This window comes from Lissotriton helveticus, chromosome 5_1 (assembly GCF_964261635.1).
Source record: "Lissotriton helveticus chromosome 5_1, aLisHel1.1, whole genome shotgun sequence".
In the NCBI taxonomy this organism is placed as follows: domain Eukaryota; kingdom Metazoa; phylum Chordata; class Amphibia; order Caudata; family Salamandridae; genus Lissotriton; species Lissotriton helveticus.
This window is the reverse complement of record NC_136065.1, coordinates 1,952,764,899-1,952,789,026: the sequence shown is the minus strand read 5'-3', so window position 1 is coordinate 1,952,789,026 and position 24,128 is coordinate 1,952,764,899. Positions and strand designations below refer to the sequence as shown.

The following is a 24,128-nucleotide window of genomic DNA, read 5'->3' as shown; positions in this document are numbered from 1 at the left end:
GCCAGTAACAAGGGGAGGCTGGGCACGATGACCCCTGCTCACCTATGGTAATAAACAGCATATCCATGTACATTCTTTGTGCCCTGCTGTCTCTTTCATTTGTCTACATTACAATCAAAAGATATTCTACCAGACCCCTAACACAAGGCCACGTGAGGTGGGACTATTTCCTTTCTTGTGAAAAACTTTGCTTGTGTATGCTGTGGTGATAACATGGAATTGGACTTTTACTCAGTGGTATAAAGCGTAAATCTGTTTATTAGCATCTTATACTGTGCCACTTTTCTCTTCGCTACATAGCATTTATACATATGTACTATGCAGTGAAAATAGCGTGGCCTACTAACACCTGTTATTTAGAGCTGGAGTACAAACCCACTTGTATTCATGCACCTGTTACTACGGTGAAAATATGAAATGTCATGATATACATCCCACGGTAAACTCAGCCGACACTAGGAAACATTGCCCGCTGTCTGACAGATTGTGCATTTATTACCAGTATTGGAGGGGGCTATTCCTACTCACCGGAGGCTGCTTCTCCCCTCTTCTACTCGTAGCCACTTACCACACCCAACAATGGCTGTACATAGCATTGTCCATCTGTCCTATATTTGTATCTGGGAAGTGATTACTGTATGGAGTCCGAACGCGATTTTCTGCAACCGTATTCTATCATGGTCACAGGGTTCACTTATAGCTTTACACTGTACAAAGAAATGTTGATTTATAAATATAGCTGACTGCACATAGCAAAACAACTCGGCGTATTCTTAGGAGGCCTAACGTGTTCACGGACATAACCCATTCTCACGGAATACCTTGGTTTCGGAATGATGGGCCAGATAGAAACAGCATGGCATAAAACATGTAGCCCTTGTCGACGCAGTTTATTACTCTTTTCAGGCATGGGGTCACCGCGGCTGGCTCGAGAGATTGGTGTCATGTAGCTAAAAAGATGCCACATTATTCTATATGTACAGCTGTCGTTTAAAATGAAGAAGTGTATATTGGTGTGAATAAGAATATATGCCATAATCTCGTGCTGTTGCGGCAAAAATGCATAATTAATGTGACCATAGTATGACAATCTGGCACATGCAGTGTTTGCATTGGTATTGAGTGTAAGCCCATACATGTGGTGGGTGGGGTTGGAAGGCTGTCTCACCATAACTGAGCAGTGCCGTATTTGATGCGTGTGGTGCCAACAGATAGTGTAATTCAGATTGTGTAAAGGCAAGCAGCACACAGTAAATAACTGCCGACACGGCTCCTTGACAATCTCCCACGCACAGCCTCCTCGCCCTCCGCCTTTCGTGGGGGGTGCCATTGTTCCTATTCTTATTTAATTCCCCTCTAGCTAAAGAGCCCTGGTTTGTATCTGCCAAGAGGCGGCCGTGCGAGGCAGAAAGGAAAGGGAGAAGCAAGCGTTAATTGAAGAGAACCCCCAAGCCCGCACACTGGAGACCAGGGAGCAGGGGAGAGCCGTGAATAGGCAGGCCTTGAAGAGAAAACACTGGCTTTGTTGGGCCGCCTGCTCCTCGCGGTGCTGTCCATTGAGATTCTAATGTCTGAAGCTAGCAGGTCACTTCGGCAACACCAGGGCCTGCGCCCCAGCTCCAAGCTCAGCCTTTGCAGTCAAAGACAAACGCAAATACCTCAGAGACTAAAGTGTTTACCGCCCGTCCCTCCCGAGCAAAACACAAACTACACTTACCGAGAGGGGGAGGGATGTCAGGCCTTCGGCATAGACTCATTCGCGGGTCTGCGTGTGCCACGCCTTAGTTAGGCCCTCCCCAGACAGACCCTTTCAGTGCTGGAGGGGCTCGTCCTGTTTACATTTTGTAAAATCACCGCTTCCCATCAGGCACAGCCTTAAGAAATCCCATCATTTGTGCTAGAGAAACCCCACCCCGCAAAGCCAACCAAAGCCCCCCCACCCCCCAGGAATGGAGGAAACAAAACACTGCCGAATCGGTGCCGATATACAGAAGCCCTTCTCTCCCACAACGTGCCTCCTTCAGACAGGTACTGGAACATGACGGCTTGCCCTGTTTTCCATGTGTTGTGTTGCTGTGTGGGGGTGGCAGGGTACTTGAACACAGGCCCTGGCAGGGCAGAACCACGGCCTCCAGTCTCAGGAAAGGCCCCGCCTGCAGGAGGTGTGCTGCCGGATTCGGCCTCTTTCTTTTATTCGCTGTGTTTTGTCCCCAGGGCTTCCTGCCTCATAGCTGCATAATTGGGGCTGTGGTTTGGGGACCGAACCCCGCGGCCTCAGTTTTCATGTAAATGACTTGAACTCTGCAGGAAGGGGGGTTAATGCAGACTTGACCTGCTTTGCTCATCAATCCGAAGGGACAAAACAAGACCCACTGAGAGAATTTAAAGGCACAGCTCCCCCTTTTTTCATTCGGAGCAACTAGAAACAGACAAAAACAGAGATTGCAGAAACTCAAAGTATGTCACCAGATTGTTACAGTGTGCAACCGTCTCATTGTATGGACAACGAGTACTGCCTTATTTAACCTTCCCTTCTGCGGGAACAGTGTTGGGTGGCAGGAGAGGCACCAAAACACAAGCCGTTGCTTACTGCCCAGAACGGTTTCTCTTGACCTCTCGTCGCTTGTGTTTTTTCAGTTGTATATTTGATTTCTAAGAATTACTGTAACTTTATTTGATTTCTCAGAATTACTGTAACTTTATTTATTTAAAGTTTGAAACTCTTGAAAGGAAGTTTCCATCCTGTGTGCAATACGGAATCTGCTCTGATTAATAAACGCCGATTTTTACAGATATTTACTTGTGTTTGCTCTTTGTATCACTTTGATTGTGAAAGCACCGTGAACAGTATCTCCAGCTGCTTCCCATTCCAACCCCCCAACAGAGAAATATGACCCTTTACGTTCTGGAAATGAAACTTGATCGGAAATCAATAAGCACTTCCTTTTCATTTACCGGCCATCTATTAATCCCCATGCTTCCTCTTATCACCTATTCTTAAAAAATGCTCATAGAATTGTACAGTTATGTATATTCGGCTCGTGCCGTGCAGCACGTTTCGGAACTAGTGTTTGCATTATGTAGGTTAAAATCTTAACAGTGAGAACAGCTGCTCTTCACAATAGGACACGTGCAGCGAGACGCTAGTTAGCTGTTGGTACACGTATACACACATTCCCGGAACTGCTTGCACCATATTGCTTATGGGAGATATTTGTATGTTCATGTAAGGTACATCCAATTGGGCCTGGGGTTTCCAAGAGGCGCCGACTCTATGAAACCAGGTTTCTTCCTCTACGGCTGGAAACAAAGTCCAATTAACGCGCCTTCGAAATGGCAAATCAAGAACAAGGAACCGGCGTAGGCTGGAATGAGGCCGTAGAACTTTTATTTTAAAACTGGAGAATGTGCCGAGGAGATAGATCCTTTGTGAGTAGAAACACACCGAGCGGCTCAGGCACTGGAGGTGAACCATGTTCACCCCGAAGGGCGAGACGAGGCGCCTTTTTTATTTAAACTAGGATTGTACGGGCTTGAGCTGGACTCATTTATTTTGTTTAGTGTCAGGGTGTTAATGATAAATTAGAAGCAGGGGAAGGTCACAAGAAACAGCAAAGCCCCAACTTCCCATCGAGGCTGCAAGCTTGGGGGAAGGGTTCAATTGAGGGATTAGGTGTCACTAAAAGGCTTTCATTGTGCCTGTTTACATGTAGCCAATGGCAGGGGAAAGGACAAAGCGGCGTTATTGTGGGATATCTCCTTGGGTTTCATTTCCCAAAATAAAAGTATATATCAGTTAATTAGTGGCCACTGAATCAATTCCTATGGGGTGGAACTAACATCAGTGCTAACTTTCAAGTTTATTGAAAAAAAAACACTTCAAGCACAGACTGGGACTTGTTTTGTGGAACTGAGTGTCAAGTAAGAACTGACACGAAGTCGGGTCCGCAAACAGATTGCTCCAGGCGGCTGTGCACACAGTAGTGGGGAGCAGGCCTTCGGAATATAGAACCGTAGCTCCCTTTGCTTTTACATCCACACACACATCTGATCATACAATCCGCAGATCCCTTTTACATCACGCTCAAACCCACACACACCTTCCGAATATAAAACCCGCAGCCCCCTTAAATATTACACACACACGTACGCCCTTTTGGAATATAAACCCGCAGCTCCCTTTAATATTACACATACATACATACCCCCTTTTGGAATATAAAACCCGCAGCTCCTTTTAATATCACAAATATACACCCTCTTACGGAATATAAAACCCGCAGCTCCCTTTAATATCGAGCTCACAACCACCCCTCTTTCGGAATATACAACTCTAGGCTCTCTTTAATAACACACAGCCTCTTTCGGAATCTAAAACCTGCAGCTCCATTTTATATCACGCACAAACCCACACGCCTTCGGAATATAAAACCCGCAGCTTCCTGTAATATTTCATACACACCATCTTTCGGAATATAAAACTCGCAGCTCCTTTGTATATCACACAGCCCCCTTCGGAATATAAAACCCACAGCTCCCTTTAATATCACAAACACACACTCCATCGGAATATAAAACCCATTCTCCTTTTTATTTCACACACACACTCCACTTCTGAGTATAAAACCCACAGCTCCCTTTAATATCACAAACACACACACTCCATCGGAATATAAAACCCGCAACTCCTTTTTAGATCACACTCAGCCCCTTCAGTATATAACACCCGCAGCTCCTTTTTAGATCACACACGGTCCCTTCGGAATATAAAACCGCAGGTCCCTTTTGTATCACCCCCTCCCTCCCCTTCGGACTATAAAACCCGCAGCTCCCTGTTATATCTCACACACACCCTCTTTTGGGATATTAAACATACAGACCCTTTTTATATCACAAACAGCCCCCTCGGAATATAAAACACGCAGCTCCCTTGCCTATCAATCACCCTCTTTCAAAATACAACACTGACCGCTCCCTTTTTATATCACACACATACACAGCCCCTCTCCGAAATATAGAATCCGCAGCTCCTTTTTATATCACACACACGCCCTCTTTCAGAATATAAAACCCATAGCTCCTTTTTATATCACACACACACGCCCTCTTTCTGAATATAAAACCCAGTTCTTTTTTTTAATCTCACATACACATAGCCCTTCGGAATATAAAACCCACAGCTCTTTTTATATCACACACATACATACCCCTTTCGGAATATAAAACCCACAACTCTTTTTTTTATATCCCAGACACCCTCTTTCACCATATAAAACCCACAGCTCCCTTTCATATATCACACAACCTTTAGGAATATAGAACTCGCAGCTCCCTTCATATCATATAAACACAACCCTTCGAAATATAAAACCCGCGCGGAGTATAAAACCCGCAGTTCTCTTTTGTAACACACAAGCGTTTTTGGAATGTAAAATCCGCACCTCCCTTTAATATCGCACACATATACCATGTTCCCCCTTCGGAATATAAAATCCGCAGACCCCTTTTACTTTACACACAGGTTGCCAGGCTTGGGGCCACACTGACGAAGGGTCTTCCGGCTGCAGTGAAAGAGTACTGAGCACAGGGCTAGTGTTTCTGCCTGTGGCCCCCTCTCTGCCCTTCCCATTATCCCCTCCTCATTCATCTGCTCTTTTAAATTCAGGCCTTTCCTTGTGCGAAACTCCCACACATGCCGGGATTACCCAGCAGCTGGAAAATGAAAGCAGACACTGTAGAAAAGTCCTTCTTTTAACGTTGGCTGCACAGGCCATCCGGCCTGGCCTTTGTCAAAGGTGGATGCGTCTGTCGCTTTTCGAGCTGGTTTCCAGCTAGATGGTTTGTTTTCTAATGAGTATGGACTCCTCGGAATCGAAGAGGTGAAATACGAGGGGACGTGAAGTCCTGTGTCAGACTGGGCGCTATTTCACAACAATGGAGTGTCATTTTCAAAACTGGAGCATCTCAAGTCGGCATCGGGGTTAAAACACGTCCTCGTAAAAAACCCACAGGACAAAAATGTGTTTCCACTTCCCGACGTTTCAGGCATATCCTGAGCCGAAGAAAGAAAGGCCTCGGCTCTGCTCGAACTGTGGCCACAGGAAAGAAAGGGCAATGGAACAATAATATACCGTGAAGCACGTGTGCCTATGAATACACGTCGCCGGGAGGGGTTCACACGGCAGCATATACATTTATGTCTTGGTGCCCTCACAAAACCTACAGGAGATAAGAGAGCGATCCGTGTGGAGGAAGCAGGAATTCACGTGGTCTGTACTAACCAATTTTATACAGATTTAAATGTAAGTGCCAATACCTCGCATTCCTTTACCCCTTGTGCAGGAAGAAACACTTCCACACATGCACATGTATCTCTTGGGTCCTTAAATAAAAAAGAATCCACACAGGTAGAGTAGGTTTCGAAAGTAGGCGAGGATTTTCGCTAAATGCCGGAGTCCTCAAAACAGTAGCTAGTTTGGTAGGAGCAGAGTTGAGTTCGCACACACTGCCTGCATTCGAAGGTCCACAGGGCTGGCATTGCTTTCGGAGCCGTGGAGATGCGTTAAACAACTCGATGTTTCGAATATTCTCGGCCTCGTCTCACAGAACTGTCCTTAATAAATCGGTAATTATATGTCTGTAATACATAAATAAACACAGAAGTAGTTCTGCCCATCCCCCAGCTCCCACTTTCTTTCGGTGGAGATGGCAGTGTGGGGGGGGTCCTTCGTTCCTATGATGCTTTGGTAGTTACGGTTAGGAAACGTTGCAATGGTACACACGTGTATTAAAAAAAACTTCATGCAGTGAAATATAAATCTTCGATATGTACAATGATGTTAGGTTAAGAAGCAGCAAAGCCGACAGGAATAACTGTTCTAGTGTACCAAAGAAAACCCCCGCACAAACTGCGCAGGAAAGAACACTGCCCAAAAAGGAACTCAGAAAGACAACAACCCCCTCCCAAGGGACACAGTCTCCACGGACATCAAAAGCAAGCAAGGCAGCAAACCACAACCAGACTTCTACAAATGGCATTGAAACCCAGGACGGCCTTTACCAAAGCACATAAAGTACACGGCAAAAAACACTGACATACACTGAAGCGACCCCATCTTAGAGTGACACGATAATACTACACTCCAACCATCTCTCAAAGGACACAGCAACACAACACAACAGACCACACAGCAGAGAACAGTAGCAAAACACAGCCACACAAGCCCTCACACAAACTGCAAAATACAAGTGCCTTTCTTCAAAGGATACGTGAACAAAATTGTCATTCAAAGGATAGCAGTGACTAATACAATTGCCCAGACAAAGGCGACGGTAACAGAGACGTGACAAAACACAACCCTAATCACATAAAGAGCGCAGTAAGCCATAAGCAAGTAAGGGCACAACCTCTCTTCTAAATAGCATACCTGCAAAATGAAAAGCTTCAAGCCACAGATATGTTATCACATACACACAATACACCAATAATCTCTGCAAAGATATACAATAACTAGAGCAGAAAGCCTCCATCAAAAAAACACAAACAAGCTACCAAAAAAATGAGTACCTTCCCATGCAACTCTCTCCCAAAACATATGCATGGTGTCACGCACACGACTCGCACAAAAAGACGATAAAATATGCACACTCGGTCCTGACCGGTAGACGTAGCTACAAATACCTACTCCATCACTAAATCTACGATAAATTACACACGATGGCCTTTCATTTAGACAGCTATACGTATATACTGACCCCTCAAAAATAGTCACTTGTGTAAAACTGACCATTTCAAAAGTCAAAAGATATCCACACAAAAGTGTCCCCCAGTTTAAGTCCCCAAAATATTGTCACACATGCACATTGTCACAGAAAGTAAACTGTAATACACGCGCCGAAAAAAGATTCACCGAGAAACAGGAATGTAATCTCCACAAGCTGCACACACACGCACAGAGCACCGTTAAAAAAGAACCACACAAGGGATGCACAAGCCCTCGCACAAAAGAAACATGAATAAGTGAAACGTGTATCAGAAACTAGACACTTAACCCCCTTCCCGATAAAACCGCAAAGAAAATATTAACTCGCAGACAAACGGCAGTTCAAAACAATCCCACAATAGATATAGACATATATTCTCTCCTCGCCAAACATGTACACAGCAATCCAGTAAAATAGTCAAGAAGGAAAACAGTCTCAACAGAACACAACACATAAACAAAACCACCAAGAGAGAGGAAATTAATGAACGAGGCTTGGTGTAGAAACGCTAAGAGTTGCACAGATACTTGTCAGTAAAACGCTGCAGTGAAAGCATACGAACCCCGTGTAAAGAAATCACTCTAGCCATATATGCAAACTGTCAGTAAAAAGAGACGCACGATCTTCATTAAAGGCAGCCGCATACTGTAAAAAAACAGAAACTTTGGCAAACGTCTTCCCGGAAATGACACCCTATGTCACAAAATACTCAAAACACCTCTCCCCAGAGAAAGCCGTCAATGCGATCAGAGCCGTTTGCCGAAGGAGAAGCACAACACCCGCTAGACATCTAGCAACACATATATGAAAAAAGTATATATATTGGCAGCCGCCCCCAAGCGGAGAAGAGCACACGGGCGGCTGTCACTGTTTCCCTGTGCAGCACAAGGAGAGAGGCGGTATTCCAATATAGAGGTTTTTACGTTGTTTACTATGTGCTGCCCCTGCAGTAAGCCATTGTGTAATAAGCGGTCTACGGGTTCGAGACGGAAAACGCTGCAGTGAGAGGCCAGGGCTGCTCCTGTAAGCGCTTTAGTGCCACGTGCTCACTTCGAAGCACACCGGCTCGGCAGCAACCGCGAGCTACCGAGGAAAACCAAAGGCAAGCTGCGCGAGGACAAAAGAGGAAGCAGATTGTACACTCGCCCTTATTAGAGAGGGAGAACACCTTCCACGGGGAGCACGTGCACAAGAGGAGCGCCAGCCCCGCCCAAGGATACCCACGCGGCGTTGCACGCGCTCGAGTCGGAAACCGGCAACACACGTGTTACCGAGAGCCCTGCGCAGAGGGAGCCGTGCGTCCACAACGGCCCGTTCCCTCGGCGCTGGGATGCTAGGCCGCGCCGCTACACGGCCTCTAGGTGCAGCGCTTAACGCCGGGACTTGTCGCTGTGCCTTCCTGTCTGGGGCGAGAGTGCCCCAGAGCAGGCAGCACACGCAGGAACAGAGGGAAGGTCGAGTGTGTGCGTATGTTTGTAATATGCAGTGCGGCTGTAACCCTCGGTTCTCTCGCGTTGGGCCGAGCACACAGCAAGAGATAAAGCGTGTGTGTTTTAATATATGCCATGTAGTGGGAGCCCTCGGTCCTCTCGAGTTGGGTCGAAATGCGTTTTTTATTATTGTTTTTTGTTTTCAGGCGCGCAGGTACGGGGTGGGGTGATGTCGGCACGGCGTGTACAGCTCCGACCCGGCTTTCTGGGTTTTTGCACTCAAGTGAGTCCCTTGACGACAGGTTTCAATTTCCAGTCCCGTGAAAAGGCTCCCAGGCCAAAGTCGAGGTGCAGGCGCTATACCTCACTCTCGCTGTCTAGCCGCTTTAATCACGGGTGTGTAGGCAAGTGTGTGTCCGATTCGAGGAATGATGCAAGTAACACTTACTGTGTAGTGTTTGTGGGGGAGCTACATATGTATACAATGAGCAGAGAGGTGACGGACAAATAATAGTAGAAGAAGTCTGCTAGGGCAACCAAATCGGTGTGTCCAGGATGAAGCAGAGCCTGCGTGCCAAGGAAATGAACTCGCGTTTCGCATTTTAACTATCCTTGGAGATGTGTTGGTTCCATTTAGTGGACCTGTAGCTGGCATGTGAGCTCAGAGAAGCAGACTGCGCTATGAGGATACGAGGATTTCCAGGTAAATTGGTGGGCGTAGGGGCTTTCAGTCGGGTATTTGAGGAGTTTGTCAGTTTCCACCAGGAATTGTTCTATACACACACAAACGCACACTGACAAACTCTCGCCCTCTCCCTGCTTTAAAAATCTGAAAAATGTTGGTTATTTTGCATTTATTGAGTTTTTTTTAAAATCTTTTAGTACCCAACACTCTGCATACCTTTCCCTTTCCACTGCCCCTTTAGCTCCCTGTCGTGGGCCCTGCTTGTTGTTGTAGCATGTATTTTAACATATGTTAGCGTGCTTGTTGGAAAATCTGCAGTTCACTCCGCCACAAACCTTACTGACCAAGCTACGCCCCTAGGTGAAAGTCGGAAACTACCAGGGCTGGGCCAAGCACAAGACAATTTTAGCACGTGGCAGTGCAGTGTGAGTAGTGAAATGCCGCTTGACTTTAAGAACGCTCCTACTGTTGACAGCACTGTCCATTGTTTCTCTCTCTATAGCGAGTAACCCTTTCCAGTATGCATTCCATCTATAAATAGTCTCTGCAGTGGTGTAAATTTTAATTTTAAATATTTACTTCAGTGTATGCTGTATCTATTTGTGTTTCATGTTTTGGTACTTTTATAGCAGGAAACATAATGGTATCAGAATCCATATTTCGCTGTGACCTATGACATATGCACAGTTTTACCTTTGTTTGATCAATATTCTATTGCTGAAAGGTAAAGAAAATGTGGAGTTTCTAGTTTCAGGCACAGTTGATTGCTGGTTATTTAGGGGATAATAGATTGAACTATTTTTGCATCTATATTTAGAATGTTTGTGTATTTTTTTTAACACAGAAAAGTATTTTTTGTTTTGTTCTTAAACTATAATATTTCAATTATTGTCTAAACACACATGTTCCTGCTTGAAACATTTTCAACATAACTGCTCCAATATAAACGTAATTTAAAAAATGCTTCAAGTAAGATGCAAGATATGGTCCTACATGGCCCTCTTGAATCTTCTGGTGATTGTTACACCCCTCCTCACTCGCTCTCTCTCTCTCTCTCTCTCTCTCTCTCTCTATATATATATATATATATATATATATATATATATATATATATATATATATAGACAGACACACACACGCACGTAATGCTAAATATGGCCAATGTCTTTATTTGGATCAAGTGCACTAATTAATGCACATTCACAGTTTTAGTATTGCAGGGCAAAGGTCAAAATACACATTATGATCATAGTACTGCATTACTGATGAAAGAAATGACGTATTTGTTGCCTACAGAATGCTCCTTACAACAATTTGGCAAAGGGCAACATCTCTGCTAATAGACATAAGGTCTAATCAGTTTTTTTTGTTGCAGTGGTACTCCCTGCTACCCAGTTACCGGATAAATACCTGTATGTATCTTTCTACACATGCCAAAGCAGCTTAGCATAAACCATACATGCACAGAGACTAGTTTCCTGTATATTGCCATTGTTGAAGGCATCGCAGGGCAGGTGACAACTGCCTGGAGTGAGTCATGACCCCTCCCTTCACTCACCAAGGGTTAGAAAGCAAATATACTAATAAAACATGCGTGTATAAATTAGAGGCTAGATGACCTTTTCCATAGTATTAACATAGTACAGTATTAACATAGTACAGTATAACGTGATGTAATTGATGACTTCCTCAAAGATTATGTTACTACTTTAAGAGGACCCTTGCTCACAAGGCCCGAACTCGTGTTAATGGCTGTGGTTATATATGTGTAAGTGTGTGTGGAGAATACCAGTTTTGTTTTCATTATTTAGTCCACTGAATGTACCGCAATTAAAACGGTACATAAATACATGTGTGTATTAAGCCCTTTTAAATGTCAGTATTTACTCCAGTGAAAGTATATGTATAAAAAATCCTTTAAAATACCAGTTTTTACTCCAGTGAAAGTGCGTGCATAAACCCTTTTTTATGTCCTTATTTACGCCAGTGAAATTGTGTATAAAACACTTAAAATATCTGTTTCTACTCATTCGAAAGTGCGTGTATAAAACCCCTTTATACATACCTATTTACACCAGTATAAAACCCTTTTAAATGTCATTTTTATTCCAGTGAAAGTGCGTGTATACAACCTTTTGAAAATCACTATTTACGCCTGTGAAATCGTGTGTTTAAAACTCTTTAAAATATCTTTTTACTCCAGTGAAGGTGCGTGTTTAAAATCCATTTAAATATCAGTATTTGCTCCAGTGGCTATATGTGTATAAAACCCTTTAAAATACCAGTTTTTACTACTGTGAAAGTGTGTATATAAAACCCCTTTAAATATCAGCATTTACCCAGTGACTGCCTGTGTATAGTATAAACCCCTTTAAAACCCCTTTAAAATGCCAGCTTTACTCCCGTGACTAGCTGACTCGCGTTGTGGTGTAAGCAGCCGTTTTATTTGTATTTTTGGATGGATACATCATGCATGATTTGCAGAGGAGAGAGTGGCATTAAATGCGGGATATATATACACAGTTTAAAATCACAGAGTATGTGCATGTGCAGAAATTTAAGATCAGGGAGGTGTCAAGGTGCTGCAGGAGAGGTGCGCGTCAGGATAATTTAAAACTCGCAAGGGAGCTGAGTGCTCGCATTCACCATGTGTGATCTGCCCAGGGCGGCGAGGGAGGGCTCTCAGCGGGTGGCATTTCGACCCATCCTCATAGAGCCCCTCCACGGCTCAGCCTTCAGGTGTAGTAGGGGCATCGGAGCCACAGCAGCGCGGGGGAGGGAGGAAGTAGGCGCCGTGATTTAATGATGTGCTGGGATCTTGAAGGCCAGTTGTTTATTCTGCAGATCGGCCCCCAGGAGTGTAAATCCTGGGTGTCAGCTTTCCCTCTATCTCTCCTCAAATCTCGAAGTTTGAACTCTGTGAACCCTCTATATGCGAACAGCTGTGTCAGAGGGGAGCGCGCTCTCCTAAAGCTGTGGGGGGTGGGGAGGCATGCGGGGCAGTTATGCAGCACTCCTGTTTAAGGTAAGCCCTGTGTAGTGTGAAGCCCCCTCCCCCCGTCTTTAGAGGAAAGCACGTATTTCAGTCCTAAGCGCCCCTCAGCACATGTATCCCTTTCCGCCCCTCCCTCTCCTTCCGACACACAATGGCCGCCTCTTCAGCACGACCCTCCCAGGGACGGGCAGCCCCCTCTCCTGAGAACTGGGCACACCACAGGGAGCATGGAAGGCCCGAGGCATTCACCCTCTGAGAGCGAGGGGCCGGAACAGGCGCAGCAGCTCAGCCATAGGTTCAGCAGCCTCGTTTGAGTGCAAAATCCCTGAACGGATTACTGCACACACGCGGCGGTAGCCTGCTAAACCGCGTGTGCGTGTTTTGTGTGTGTGTGTGGAAGGCGATGCGTACATCCGAGGGTGTGGGAAACGGCTATCTCTCCGAGTGTTGGGGTAAAAGAGTTGAGCTATAGGAGGGTCTTGGGTAAATACCCACTTCCAAAGGTCATTGATACAACAAACAACGAGCTGATTCAGCTGAATGCAAGCATGTAGAGGATCCAGACGAGTGTAGTGTGAAATGCACACAGCCCAAACAGGCCCGGCTCCAGGAATTTTTATTTGGGTGGGCCAAGGGTGCATTTGGGTGGGCCACTGCGGGCTCGATTTGTCGCACATATGTCTGGGCGGGCCTGCGTCAGGGCCCTCCTTTATCTCTTCTTAGTCTTACAAGGCCCAGTAAAACGCACTCTTTTCTAAGTCTCTTTCTAAATATTACCACTCTTAAAAAGTGATTTTTCCATGTAATGTTTCTTTGATGGGAAGAGGAGGTGGGAGTATCAGGCAAGTGACACTACTCGGACTGCCTCTGTACGAGCCTTCAGGGAGAATCCCTCTTCATTACTACCTCCACCTGACCACGGACTCTGCAAGGCACTCCCTTACAGACTTGATTAGCCACTATTCCTCTCCAGTGCACCTTATCTCACAGCTGACCTTGGGCCCCAGCCCCATATCAGGCACCATCAGGCTCCACTTTCATTTTTCCCCTGTAAAAACATTAGTAAAATCACCTTCAAACTTAAAACATTGAATATAGCAGTAAATATAATTAGCACACACTTTTAAAGTATGTTCCACAGTAGCCCTTATGACCCGACTGCTAATTAAATAAACAAAAACAGAAAGGCCATGACAGGGCCTGCTTAGTGCTGATGTGCACCACACCAATAACCTCTCCCTCCGTAAATACCTTTACTACCACCCTCCCCAGTGCCCATTATCTCTCCCTAGCTCCCCCCTCCACCTCATGACCTCTTCCTCGGATTCCCTCACTGCCACCCTCCACCAGTGCCCCTCCTCACTCCATGCCCCCCTATTGACCTCCTCATTGGATTCCCTCACTACCACCCTCCAACAGTGCCCCTCATTGCTCCATAGCCCCTCCCCCTTTTGACCTCCTCCTCGCACTCCCTCACTGCCACCCTCCACCAGTGCCCCTCACCTCTCTGTAGCCCCTCCCACCATGACCTCCTCCTCAGACTCCCTCACTACCACCTCTACCAGTGCCCTTATCTTTCCCTAGCTCCCCCCCCACCCCATGACCTCTTCCTCGGATTCCCTCACTGTCACCCTCCAACAGTGCCCCTCATTGCTCCATAGCCCCTCCCACTACCTCCTCCTCTGATTCCCTCACTGCCACCCTCCACCAGTGCCCCTCATCTTTACGTAGCCCCTCTCTCATATGCATTTCATTTGTTGTATAGCAATACTCATATCAGTGTAGTGTGTGTCATATACAAAGACAATGAATCATACAAGTATGTAAATCAGTCTACATGGAATGTCACATAAGCCAATGAGGATTACAAGGTGTATGAATCACATGTCATCCATACTGGTGGGCAGTATATTTTAAGAGGGTTAGGTCTGTGGAAACACAACATAGGATTGAAAGAGTATTCCATGGGGGACAGCGTTACTGATAAAAATATATATCTGCCCAAAAATACTTATTTTAGCAACATTAGAATAATGAAAGACAAAGGAAGTTCTAACTATATCACAAAACAAAAAAAGCGAAGTTCTAACTACCATTCATGTTTGTATACAGCTCCTTGGTGACAGTTCATTGGTCACTGTCCTATGTTAGGATTGTAACTTCTGAACTGCAAGTAACACAAGGATCTCTGTGACAAAGGCAGTAACCCACTGAGCTTCCACATAAAATACAGTTCATCTGCATTTAAAAACTACTAACAGACAAATAATTGCTCTCCAGCAGGATCATTAATCACCAGTGTTATCTGGGCATTTTGTATTGTCTTATTGCTGTCCTGCATCAGCCATGATAATGATAAAAAAAATGAAGCACACACGAAGTATGTGTCCTGCTGGGCCTGTGCAGATTTAAAAGAGAAAAACAAATATTAACACATCCTCCTACCTACTACTCCATTATTCAAACTTTATGTCACAGCGATGTGATAAGCAGCTGCAGGGGTCAGGAAAGATGAATAGGAATAAACAAACTTCTTTTCTCCTGCACTGCATCAAAAAAGAAATAACCACACAGCAGAACAGGAGGCAAAGGTGACCGTTGTCGCACCAGTGGAGATGAAGGGGTGAAATAATAAACAAAGCCTCCTTAACATATGAATGGTCTTTTAAAGACCTGTGAAGTACTTGGGTGCGGCTGCGATAATCTCTAAAACTGTGTGTGTGTGCGCCCAGAAAGCTGTCTCAGCCCGGGCGCGCACACACACACACACACACACACACACACACACAGACACCCTTTGAGGTCAATGCCCTTGCGCGCCTGCCTTCAAGCCCTCACTGCGAGGGCCAAGGCTCCTGTTTGGGTGGGCCAGGCTCATGTTTGGGTGGGCCTGGCCCACCCGCTAGAACCGGGCCTGAGCCCAAACTGTGGGAAGAACAGAGACGCCCCAAGTCCTGGAGTATCCTCCCTCTCCCCCTCTGTACATCACCCTCGCTGACAGACTTCTGAAAGAGACTAGGACATGGCTTTTCGACTCAGCTCAGCAACCCAGTGCCGCCATGCCCTCATGGGTGATAAGACATGCTCTACAAGTAGTGAAAGATTGAGCTAAACCATGGTGGGGTAAATGCACGCATTCAATAACTTAACTAACCGGTATTCCAGGCTGCTACGGTGGAGTTCCACTCCTCCACGTAGCCTGGAGTTCCTGTCCCTGGCTCCTCCCCCCCTCACCTCGAGGTCAATGGCGACCGCTGCGGTTTGGCGTGCTGCGCTGGGTGTGTGTGTTCACGCCGAGGGAGCTCCGAGTGCCTGCTGAGTCTGCTGTTCGGCATTCGCGCTGATGTTATCATTAGGACCTACGGAGACGGAGCCTGTTTCTTAAGGGACTGCGAGGTGAGCGGCACTGCATCTCCAATGGACCCGAGATACATTGTAGCAGGGTGAACTGAAGGAAGTCTTTGTTGCCGATAATGCTCACGGTGCGTCGCCTGCTTCCTCACCGCCTTGTATACTGGCTCCTCACTGCTGCTGGGCCCGCCTTACTGCTCTGTTGAGAGTTTCCCTCTGCCGCTGAAGCTGCATACAATCTAGCAGCGGCCGCAGTTTGGGTTAACTCTGTGCTCTAGCATACTTAGCGGCATTTGCAGCATGTAATTGTAACAGGCAAGCGTGACGAGTACACCTTCAGTGCACTTCTAGAGTACCTCGAGATCGCATCAGTTGTCTGGGATTATAAAAACATAAATTTGGATTTGGATTTTCGATTATCTCGGTTTAATGGACATACTTTTAAAATAAATCTCGAACTTTTCTGGGTTACTTATCCCGTGCACTAGCAGTTTTGTGATGGGAAAGCAACTAACTGCACGCGCCAAAGCGCAAATTCGTCGCCAGCAAATGAAGGATGACGCTGACGCTGTAAAAAATGCAGATGCAGGTGCGGGTAAGGAAGACTCTGTGGCATATATTTCTGAAAGCTCTGGGGAAGAGGAGGAGGAGTCCACGGATATTGTCTCTGTCCCCTCAGTTCAACCTAATTCAGGGAACAATCCTGTGCAAGAGTTATCTGCGGTGGTTAAAGACAATCATGGGAGTAAGCTGATAGAGTTGACTGAATCTCCTCTTCAGATTGGTGCGCAGGTATCCAAAGAAGGGACGATTCCGGCGGGCCCCAAAACTTCTAAACAATTTCCTCTATTTGAGAGAAAAACCAACATACCAACGTCCTTTACTCCTTTACCGTCTGTCACTGGCTCGATTGCTAGTTCTTTCCCGGGAGCTGCAGCCGCGGGAGCTGTCGGAGCTGCTACAGCCATTTCTAAATCCTCGAGCTTGACACCCAGTCCCGCCGATTTAATGGAAATGGAAAAGAGTAAAGGTATGCAAGCCACTGCTTCGCCCCATATCGAACTTACACCCTACCCTCTCCTCTCACTGACTTTCAAAGTCCAATTTTAGGGATGGAAACCGAGACCACAGGAGAGTTCCAGATATCAGTCAAACACATGCTAAATATGATACTAGGTGAGTTGAGGGAGATGAAGCAGTTTTAACGGACTGAACTGGCTGTTATTAATCAACGATTAGATAAAATTGAAGAATCAATGTCTTCTCTCCCTGCCCGTTTACAAGAAGCTGAAACTAGGATATCGGGTCTGGAAGATCACATGACTGAAGTGAAAAAGGAGGTCCAAAGTTTTACCAAAACCTCAAAATCACTTGAATCCAAACTTGATGACTTGGAAAATTATAATAGGAGATCAAACCTTAGAATTGTTGGAGTTCCCGAGAAAATTGAGGGATCAGATATGAAACAATGGATTACTTCTTTCTTCCTTCATGAGGTCATACCGGAATATAAAGGAGATCTAACGATCACTCGTGCCCACCGTGTCCCAGCGCAACCTCTTTCTAATTCTACACTTCCTCGGACCATTCTGGTGAATTTCTCGGATATCCGAGTCAAAGAGACAATTCTTTCCAAAGCCTTTAAGCAAAGGCAATTTGCTGCTAACGCTACCACTAAATGCCGGATTTTCTCAGATATGTCCACTGCTGCAGCTAGGAGGAGGAAGGAATTTGTAAAGATGTTGCAACTTTTTAAAGATAAGGGCGCACAAGCCATGATTGCTCAGCAATCAAAGTTAAACGTTCTTGTAAAAGGCAAATTTCATATGCTGACTGATATAGACGAAGCACAAGTGTTGCTTCGTAAGATCTCACAAGATTAGTGGGATTTGATTTGATTAACCTTGCTGATTCAATTTTGTGGGTCCTATAGATGGACACTTTGCGATTTTTCAGATTCTTTCTATTCATTGACCTTATGGTCGTGCTGCAATGTACTCTATGTTTTTTCTTTCGGGGGTGGGGTGGGGGGTCAGGATAGGACTCTTAGAAGGGTTAAGGGGTGCAATTACAAGGCGCCTCAATGATTAGGGTTTTTTCCGTATGGCCAGCGTGGGGACAGGGCCATAGGGGAGGGTGTAGTATGGGGGAGGTCACTGGTGTTGGGGGTGAAAAAGGAAAAAATATTGATTTATTTTGGATCAGCTTTGCTTTTGCAATCGAGGGCTTTTTTCTTCTATATATTATTAACAAGGAGAAAATTATTTGGACAGAAATGTACATTTTGTTGGAACGCTCATTGGAAGTTTGTATAAATCAAAATGTCTATCAATAAGGAGCTTAAAATAATTTCTTTTAATGTTAATGGTCTAAACAACAACAAACAAATGAGTTATTGAATTATGGATCAAAACAGAAAATCCTGCGGCTATTATGTTACAAGAGACTCACATCCCCGCCGCAAAAAATGGTGATTTTTCTATGTTTAAGACTTGGGCCACATTTCGTGGATTTTCGTCCACTACTGTATCCCAACGAGGTGTCGCCCTTTTCTTAAATCGGAGTCTGAATGCAGAGATTATACAGTCAGAAAAGGGTGGCGGAGGTCGGTGGTGCTGGGTTACATGTTTAGCTAAGAATAGACGTACACCGATTACTTTTGTCTCCTTTTATGCTCCGGTGGACGATATCCCACAAGACTACGAAGATCTGTTTCAATCATTGCTTATGGTAGGGGGGGATATTATTATTGGGGGGGATTTTAACATTCTGATGGATACAACGTTGGATTCTACCACACTTTCTAAAAAACAGCTTAAACCTTAGTCACGTAGAACAATTAATAATAACATGTCAACTCTTGATTTATGTGATCCATGGCGTTTACAGAACCCACAAAAAAAAGAGTTCACCTGCTGGTCGGGCAGGTTTAAATCTTCCTCACGTATTGATTTCTTCTGGGCTTCTCGGCAATTAAAATTTTCTCATCAGAGAATTCTTTATAATGATTTTTTCAGACCACGCATTGCTGGTAGCTGAGTTTGTTCTGGGAGAAAATTCTAGAACCCCGAAGCGATGGGTATTTAATAAATTATATCTACAAGATGAAGATTGGGTCACTTCTCTTAAATCAGAAATCTCAGACTTTATAGTTCGTAATTTTGATACCGCCCCTTTACATATTATTTGGGACTCCCTGAAAGCCTTTATTCAGGGCTTTGTTATAAGTAAAGATGCAGCTGAGTGGCTGAATATTAAGAAAGCTAGAAACTTACTACAAGAAAAAATTCAGATTTTATCTTTGAAACGACAAGCTGATTATTCGAGCCATGTTCAGAACCAATTAAACGAAGCCAAACGTGAACTTTGCTCTAATTTATTTATACAAAGTGAGGCAATATTTGTTATACCAACTAAAATTTTTTACGAGGAAAGTAATTTCACAGGAAAACTTCTAGCCTGGCAGGCCAAAGAACAAGCTGCCGCAAATCAGATTCGCTGCTTAAAATGTCCCGTTCAAAACAGTGAGATAGTACAGCCGGAGGCAATCGGTTCCATAATGCTCTCACACTATCAACAGATCTATAGTAAGCATCAAGTTATAGACCATCAAAAGCTCTCTAATTTCCTTGGTAAATATCCAATTTCCTTTCTTTCAAAGATTGAGCAGGAGACAATGTTGAGTCCATTTACTAAAACTGAACTAGAATTGGTGATCAAGGATTTACCGCTCGGCAAGGCTTGCGGCCCGGATGGGTTGACTTCGGAATTTTTTAAAGCTTTTTTCATTTCTTTTTCCAATTTGTTATTAAAATTATTAAATTCCATGCTGAATGGAGGACGAGTTCCAGATCCTTTTCACGAAGGCACAGTAGTGAGCTTTCTGAAGAAGGGGAAAGTTTCTAAAGATCCTAGTTCATACAGACCGATTACTCTATTAAACTCTGATTATAAAATCACTACTAAACTACTATCTATTCGTTTTAACACCATTGCCACTGATCTAATACACTCCGATCAAAATGGTTTTATCGCAGGTCGTCAATTAATCACTAATACACACTTTTTAATTGAGGCGTTAGATTTTTTTCAGATAAGGAGTATTCCTGCGCTAATTCTGTTTCTAGACGCAGAAAAAGCTTTTGACTTGGTGGTTTGGGAAACTCTTTTTTCTATTTTAACGCACTTTGGAATTCCTTTGCAGATTATTACTTTAATTAAAAATGTATACACCGGTGCCAAAGCTAATATTATTATTAATTCTGCTATGGTGGGTTCAGTTTTAGTGCAACGTGGTACCAGAGAAGGTTGTCTCCTGTCACCTATTCTTTTTGCTTTTTTTATTGAACCATTGGCTACCGCAATTCGGAATTCCGCAAATATCACCCCTCCGATTATTTCTATGGCCAAAATTAAACTGTATGCGGATGATATTATGTTATTAATCAAACCGGATCTACAATCCCAGACCCATGTCTTACAGATTTTCCAAGAATTTGAAGCTCTAGGAGGCTACCGGATTAATAAGAAAAAAAAGATTTTTTTTTATTTGTGGGGGCATAGATCCAGAACTACATCCAGATCTAATTAACTGTATTAAACCTAGGCCCTAAAGGTATTTAGGAGTTCTGTTTTCCGCGTCTGTTTCACATCTATACGTGCTCAATTTTGATCCACTTCTTCAGAAGGTTCGCACCATGCTTAATAGATGGAACTCGCTCCCACTATCCATTCTGGGCCGTGTCGCTCTAATTAAAATGTCCATTCTCCCACTTTTTAATTTTTAATTTTCAACAATTCCATGTTTTCTGTCCGGTTCTTTTTTCTCAAAAGTAGAATCTTTGTTTTCAGGCTTTATATGGGGTAAGAAGACCCCTTGTATAGCAATAGGGACACTTTATGCCGACACAGAGCAAGGAGGCCTTGCGCTACCAAACATTAAAGATTATTATAACGCCTATTTGGCACAATACTTACATAGATTTAAATCTGAAATACAAGGCTTAGACTTATTTATTAATTTTTTTTCGGATTTAATTTGTCTTAAAGCTCAAATTCCCTCCCCGCTTTTAGTGCATAGTTCTCCGAAACTCGTTAGATATAAGACTATGAATTGGTTTCTTAAAAGAAGAGATGCTATGTTCAAAAGATACTCTCTTCCGCAGTTTAACCTTACGACTCCCTTAAGGTATGTTTTTGCTCATACTGGGATAAAAATCAGCTCGGAAATTGTAGTTAATTGGCACTGCGTAGGGTTCCATACATTAGCAGATTTTTGTAGAGATGGCCGTTGGATAACTCCGGTACAGATGTCACGATTAATTCAAGGAAACTTTCTTTTAAGTGGCTCTTACATTAGGATACATAAAATGCTGGAACTACTGGATTTTACACACATTAGCACACCTAATCTGTTATGGAATGATCTCTTGTAGCCTTACGGGCTAGGAAGCCGGGGGAATGGAAACGCTGCCTTGCTCAGAGCATTGAGAAAGATTTTAGTTTAAAAGCAATTAAAAAATGGCAGGAACATGAGAATCATAATATATCCCTTAATACTTGGAAGATCTTAAACAAATTAAATGTTTGTGTTTTGAGAGGGTCCAACTGGTGCAGAATGCTTTTCTTTAATAAATGGCTTCTATATCGCACTCCTGCTCTTATCGCTAAAATGTATGTTAACACTTCGGCCAAATGTTTTAGATGCCAGCAATTTGCTCCAGCTAATTGGTCCCATATAATCTCACTCTGTCCGAAAATCCTGTCATTTTGGAACGAAATCTTTGGTTTCCTCCGCACCGACTATAATATCAGGGTTACTTGTAGCCTTCAATTAAAGCTTTATGGCTACGATCCCGACCTTGGCTTCGCAGATCATTTGATTAAATTGTTATACATAGTTTCAGCTGTAGCAAGATCTTTGATACTATAGAATTGGCAATCCACACAGGTTCCCTTGTTTCTAGAATGGCTGTATAAAATGAAAAAAGTAAGAAAGACCGAGTCTCTATATGCACAACGAATTGGAGGAATTAGAAAGTTTGACAACATTTGGAAATCATTCTTTGACTAGTTATATATAAATGTTTGGTGTTTAAAAAGATATACTTTGATTTGTCCCTGTATCTGTAATTGGTAATTTTCTTTTTTTTCGTTTTTGTGATATACCTCTTCCTTTCTATTTGCCCATTGTTTGTATCTACCTTATTACTATTTTGATTCCAAAGTACTTCAATAAAAATTAAAATAAATAAATGAATAAATAACTTAATTAACCGTTGTTACAAACACTGAAGCGAATCTGGGGGGGTGTTCTATACCAGCATGGGATGGGAAAGTTCACATGCTGAAAAAGTCGAGTCTGCTCATGTGATAGTGGTGAATGTAGAAAAAACGTGTTTCTAATGGAACACTAGAAACATCCCCGTGTGCACACCTTCCACCCCTCAGTGTAAAATGAGGGTTCCTAATATCTTTTATCAAGTTTTTTTTAAACATGTTTTATTCACATGCGGTCAGTTCAATTTTCCATTATTCAGTCTTCTTAAATCACTATCTTTTTTTCAGTCATTAGTATTCCATTCTATTTAATATACGGCATTATTCTCTCAATCCACCCAATGCATTTCGGGCATTTACACATTGCCCTTCATCAGGGAACAATACTGCAAAAAAATGTTAATAAAACTGTATCAAAAACTAAGTACCATCTCCATTTTTCTATTATTGTATCATAATGCTGTGACCTTTTTATGTTGACACCATAAGTTTATGTGTTCAATGAAACAGAGAGTGTGTGTCACGTATTCAATGCTGATTATGGTGGAGTTTATCGGTCACCTTACATATCCTTATAGCCCGTGTGAACTCAAAAGTTGGCCATATAGCCGACTCACATGCCGGTTCTGCCGAGTAACGTATCTCCGTGTATTTAAGAGCTACTCAAAAATAAAAAGCAATAACATTTTTATTTTTATTTTGGGGTAGCTCTTGACGCTACCTGTGGGGCACCCAAACTTTTCAAAGATTACCAAATTTGATCACTACCATACGCTGTGCACTTGCCTCAATCATTCAATAGTGATGAATGTACGCATGTGGCAGCGGTTTGTACTCACATGTAGTGGGGAAAATGCTCACATGCAGTAGGGGCAGTGCTTGAACTGGAAAAATAGAAGTACAGGTAACCTTTACCAGAGTCCCTACTTGTTTCTGAGAAGTGTCAGTACTCTTCAATTAAACATATTAAGTCACTCTTGAGAAGTGCAGGTATTCTCCATCTCAAAATAAAACAGTGCAGATACTCAGTACCAGCCTATTTAAAGTACTGGGTAGGTGTGAGGGCGCACACAAGGTAGGGGTGAATGCTCACTCTCAGGTCAGGTCAATAACACTTTATTCGATTATTAGAAATCATAAAAGCACAAATATTGCAATTAATTTTCATTATTTCGTGTACATACAGTAATCAAGTCATAAATACAAATTTACCATCTAATAAAAAGTCTTTAAAAAAAAAAAAAAAAATTTCCCCCACAGGAATATTTACAATATTTAAAATATTTAAAATGGACAAAATACTAGAATAAAATCAGTTTAGATTATTATTGCAAATAGCTACTCTCTTGGCCTCACTCCGAACAGCTGCAACGAAAAAACTTGCAACCCCAAACATTACCCGTCTTGTTAGGGGTGTGCTGCAGGAAGGGTGAGTGCTCACTTGCAGTAAGTGCGCACATGCAGTGGTGGTGAATGTGAACATGCTCTAGGGGTGAATGTTCACATGAGTTATGGGGTGAATGCACATCCATTCACCCTTACTGCAAGAGTACATTCACCCCTACTGCATTTGTGTGAGTGCGCACATGCAGTAGGCGTGAAACAAACAAGTGAGATAGGTAGG

The 24,128-nt window shown here is 43.6% G+C and overlaps 1 long non-coding RNA gene across 4 annotated transcripts in view; it reads left to right on the top strand.

Moving 5' to 3' along the window:
* LOC144756087 (uncharacterized) overlaps positions 1–24,128 on the top strand; it is a 1,092,383-nt gene that overhangs the window by 889,730 nt on the left and 178,525 nt on the right. The gene's annotated exons all lie outside the window — the stretch shown is intronic.